The sequence below is a fragment of the Mus caroli genome, unplaced genomic scaffold (genome assembly GCF_978045245.1).
Source record: "Mus caroli unplaced genomic scaffold, Mus_caroli_1 scaffold_5, whole genome shotgun sequence".
NCBI classification, from domain to species: domain Eukaryota; kingdom Metazoa; phylum Chordata; class Mammalia; order Rodentia; family Muridae; genus Mus; species Mus caroli.
In genome coordinates, this window is record NW_028227260.1 from 120,284,288 (window position 1) to 120,289,862 (window position 5,575).

At 36.7% G+C, this 5,575-nt stretch overlaps 1 pseudogene; it reads right to left on the reverse strand.

Moving 5' to 3' along the window:
- Window positions 1–1,707: 1,707 nt before the first annotated feature.
- LOC110287121 (tubulin gamma-1 chain pseudogene) lies at window positions 1,708–2,423 on the reverse strand (annotated as a pseudogene).
- Between the last annotated feature and the right edge of the window lie 3,152 nt (window positions 2,424–5,575).

The window sequence follows — 5,575 nt, forward strand, 5'->3', positions numbered from 1 at the left end:
TTAATAAAGTATTTTATGGTTTATATATGAAATGTCTTCATATCTTGAATGCTCTGTCTCCAATTGTTAGAACTATTTTAGAAGATTCTGGATATTTTATACTGTAAAAATTAGCTAAATGAACTACTCACTTGTGAGAGTACTCAAAGCTGTATATTCACATCTGCAGATTTGGACCTAAGAGTTACATATGAGAGGGAACATGCAATGTTTGTCTTTCTGGGTGTGGGCTCCCTCACTCAATATAACAGTTTTTGTTTTTATTCACTGACCTGCAAATTTCATTTTTATTCATGCTCAAATAGTGTCCCATTAAATACATATATACAATATTTTCACTATCTGATTTAGTTAAAGGATGTTTAGGTTGTTTCAAGATCATAGCTATTGTGCATAAAACAGCAATGAACATGGCTGAATAAAGTATCTGTAGAATATAATGTTGAGTCCTTATGTATAGTTGGGTTATACAGGAGGGATGTTTGTGTATTTGGTTGTTTTTTCTTTTATAGTTGTCTATAGTAATTTCTAGAGTCATTTGTACCAGTACATAGTTTCATCAACAGTGAATGAGGAAGTTCTCTTTTTCTAAATTCACCAAAGTTATTGTTAGTTTTTTTGTTGCTATTTTGATTTTAGATATTTTGACTGGAGTAAAAGAAGTCTAAACATTTTTTTTATTTCATTTATCTGGCTATGAGTGACAATGAATAATTTTTGAGATATTTAGGAGCATTTTTGAGGGGCATGGTTCAGATCCCTAACCTGAATATTTTACCCAAGCTGTAAATTTTTTTCTGGATACTTTGTTATACTTGTTGTTGTTGTTGTTGTTTTGAGTTCTTTATAAATTCAGGACATTAAATTTCTGTCAGCTGGCAAAGATAGGAGAATTTGATCGCAAAGTCTTGCTTAGAAACTTTAAAACAAGAGCAGATACAAAGTTTAAAACTGTGGACGGATTAGACAGAACTGAATGAAGACCAAGATTACTACTTATGAGACAAAAGGACAAAATATAAGCAAGACCAAAAGTAAAGGCAATAAATAGGTTAAACTCTTCTTATGAGACTTAAATAATAACATTTGATGACTGATGCAGCTATACTTTTTTGGATGCAGGAACAGGGAACAGTGATCCTTTGTTGTCATTTGATACATTTTTGATACATATAATAATATCAACATAATTTATAAAAAAGAAGACACAGAAACTGAAAGCATTTAAGATTCATAAAAATATCCTTAATGTTTATTATGAGTATTTTTATCAATATTATTGAAGATCCATGTTGGTGTGATTCTACACTCTGTGACAAAACTAAGATGTAATTTTTGATCTGGCAGAATTCACTGTGAATTTCCAATAACACAAGTTCTTTCAGATAATATAGGCTAACTGAAATTTTAGGAAGAGAAAAATTGTAAGTGTGTGTGTGTGTGTGTGTGTGTGTGTGTGTTTGAGTGAAATTATTGCCCATTGACGGTTTCTCAGGAAAGTAAAGTCATTTTTCTCATTTCATTTTTTTTTTACATTTACATCTAGCACTTTATTAAAGATAAACACTCTCAGAGAAGAAGTAAACCAACTCTAAAGCCAACAGACAGTGCACGTCCTTCCTGATTTGAACTCTGATGGGGTAGTCAGGTAGGCAGGGCCTGGGCTAAGAAGTAAGGCAGATGAGGGTTCCTGTCCTGGGTGATTCATTACTCCTGGGTGCCCTAGGAAATGTAGTTTGACTTTGTGGCCACACGGTACTAATCAGTCAGCTGCTGCACAATCTCCCTGGATGTGTCTATGTTGTCAAAATTGTTCTTGAAAATGTCTACCTTGTGGAACTGCTCCATGAAGGCCTCCCGTTTCCCTGGTGTGTCAAACTGGCAACAGGTCCATTCAAAAAGTGAGGAGATACTATGGCGATCATAAGCCCATTGATCTGGTGGGCTGAGGGCAGGTAGGGAGATGTTTTTGAAAGGGTCACCTGGATGCTGGCTGGGCCCCAGGGAATGAAGTTGGCCAGTTACCTTTACTGGATCCTCTGTAGGCTCTTGTGGATCTCCGTGGAGTCCACCTTTCTCTGGAAGATGTTGAGGATGGTGATGTATCAGTGGTTGGTCTGACAATCCTGGCCTGTATACACCATTACATTCTTGGACTGTAGCAGTCACCTCACAAGAAATTGTCTTCCTCTCACTGGCCACCTAGTGGTCACTGGTGAGGTGTGTATTGCCTGCCATGAGAAAGTAGAGCCGAAGGGTGGGAATGAGTAAGGGTTGTTACTCATGTATCCAGGGTAGCATGGGGTGGTGATGCTGGGTGACATGATGGTGGACACCACCTAGTTGATGTTGGCGAATAGGTTCTGGATGGGCAGGCAGTCTGCAGTGATCAGGTTCCAGGGTGTGTTATATTCAGTGGTTAAAAACAAAACAAAGTAAAATATAAAAACCAAAAAAAAAAAAAACCAAACAAACAAACAAACAAACAAAAAAACAACAAACAAACAAACAAACAAACAAAAAAACCTTAAAGTTGGGAAGTTGGGAGGGAGATATGATGTAGAAGAACCAGAATAGAGTTAGAAGGAAGGAAAGGGGAGAGTGAGTGTGATGATACATTATATCTATGTATGAGACTTTCAAAGCCTAGGTTAAAAAAATAAGTTACTCTCATGATTTCTAACTGCTCAGCCTCTCAAATATATGAGTATGCTTATGGAGTAGAAGGAGATAGGTGACATGATTTTCTAAGGTGTATTCAGAATTTATAGAAGATGAATTATAATTTGAAGTCAGTTTTTAAATTTTGAACCGTTTTTAGTATCATTTAGTATGTAATATCTAGTGTGACGTGACCACTAAATTTAGATCATGCTGCTAAGTATGCTGACTTGTTTTTCAGGGATATTTGTATATATTTTGCTATAGTATAGAACATGCTGGTGTGATCATGGAGAAATTAGCCACTAAAATATTTCCTGTATATTTATATAAATATACTTTAAAAATAAAAAGAATATACAGAAGCAGGAACACTAGAAATGTAATAACAGAAAAAGATAAATATTTTAACTTGAATTTATCATTACAGTGTCCTACACTTATTAATCACTATCTGGAAACTTCGGTCAAATGAAATCTAGCTATCCTGTACAGAAATAAGTAAGACATTATCATTTGTAATTAGAAACACAATTTTCTGTTATAATATCAACCATTCATTTTAAAAATGGTTGGGGGTACTTCCAGGATTGTATACAGGAAAGTCAAATGATGAGATTTCTTTGAGACGATGACATAAACCTGAAGTTCCTGCTTTAAACTAGTTTAATCAAGCTGAGGAATGTTATAACTGAGGGGGCATTTATTTTGAAATATCTTCACTAAATAAACAGAAAATCATCCTTCTTTACAAATAAAACTGAGCTCATGGAAATAAAATGGAGATAATTACTGAACTATTTATAAATTTAAAGGTGATACAAATGATTATGTGCTTTTAGTAATCTGAAAATGACAAACTGCTATACTGGAAAAGAACCCAGATGTCCCTCAACAGAGGATTGGACACCAAAAATGTGGTACATTTACACAATGGAGTACTACTCAGCTATTAAAAACAATGAATTTATGAAACTCTTAGGCAAATGGATGGATCTGAAGGATATCATCCTGAGTGAGTTAACCCAGTCACAAAAGAACACACATGATATGCACTCACTAATAAGTGGATATTAGCCCAGAAACTTAGAATAACCAAGATACAATTTGCAAAACTCATGAAACTCAAGAAGAAGGAAGACCAAAGTGTGGATACATTGTTCCTTCTTAGAAGGGGGAGCAAAATACTCATGGAAGGAGTTACAGAGACAAAGTTTGGAGCTGAGACTGAAGAAAGGACCATCCAGAGACTGCCCCACCTGGGGATCTATCCTATATACAACCACTAAACCCAGACACTATTGCATATACCAACAAGATTTTGCTGACAGGACCCTGATATAACTGTCTCCTGTGAGGCTATGGAAGTGCCTGGCAAATACAGAAGTGGATGCTCACAGTCATCTATTGGATGGAACACAGGGTCCCCAGTGAAGGAGCTAGAGAAAGTACCCAAGGAGCTGAAGAGGTCTGCAACCCTATAGGTGGAACAACAATATGAACTAACCAGTAACCCCAAAGTTTGTGTCCCTAGTTGCATATGTAGCAGAAGATGGCCTAGTCAGCCATCAGTGGGAGGAGAGGCCCTTGGTCTTGTGAAGATTCTAGGCCCCAGTATAGGGGAATGCCAGGGCCAGGAAGTGGGAGTGGGTGGGTTGGGAAGCAGGGAGAGGGGGAAGGGTATAGGGAATTTTTGGAGAGGAAACTAGGAAAGGAGATAACATTTGAAATGTAAATGAAGAAAACATCTAATAAGAAAAAAGGGAAAAAAATGTATATGGCCATACAGACACACACACATATACACACACACACATACACACACACACACACACACACGGAATCTCAGAAGACTTTCCCTTTTCTAGACCGGAATTTTTAACTGGCTTGACATTGCTCAGCTCTAGTGAGATTACCAGAAGTTTTTTGAGTTAATCTGTATAAAAATCGTCAGCACGTAATAGCTCTTTTCTTAATCCATGACCTTTAAATTCTTTCTGTTTTCTCTTCCATGATGTTCCTCGTGCCTTAGGGAATGATATCATATATCTGTTTCATCTATGACTGAATAATTAACTGCAGCTTCTTCTTAATAGCTTGACTAGTAATGGGCTTCTATATTAACCATTACCCCATTACCCACTGCAATAAATAGTTTTTCTGACTAAGCTTGTATGTATCACAGATCTGTGGATATAAACATAAATAGTTAGAAGGCAATTTGGCAATGTGACCATTAATCAAAACAATATTAAAGTATTCTCCTATCAGATCATTGGCCTCCCTAGTGATGGGTTTTCACTATAGTAACACTACCAGGAAAGAATTCCCTCCTGCGGGACAGGCTTCATGTCTAATCAACAGACCAGTTGTCCATGCCCATAAATATTGCTGCCACTATCACACCAATGAATGTATCTTATTTGGTAGCTTGTAATTGTAGCATACAGTGTTAATTTTCAGCAATAGGGTTTTCTGTTCAAAAGAGCGAAGGCAATAGCTATGTTGTTTTGGATGCTTCTGATACCTATCTGACCAAGATCTCATAGAGACATAGTATGTCCTCTGGGAGTAACATTGTTTGCCTATGTAGGATGTTTCTGTCCAAAGTCTTTTTGAAAGAGAATATAATCTAGTTCACAAGCCAATGGTGTATATAAGGTACCTCCATACACAACAGACTCCCATCCATCTTTCTTTTCCTCTACCTCCCTGTCACCTTCACTGTTTAAACTTTAGGTGCCTAGTTATAAACCTCATTCCTTCATATCACATGTGATTACTATCTCCCTGATTATATTTTTACTTGAGTTGCAATATCATAGGTTTCCAGGTAGCTTCTTCATACACTGTACATTTTGACTGGTTCTTCCCCTCTCTTTCAATACCTTTCCCCATCACTCCACTATTTGCT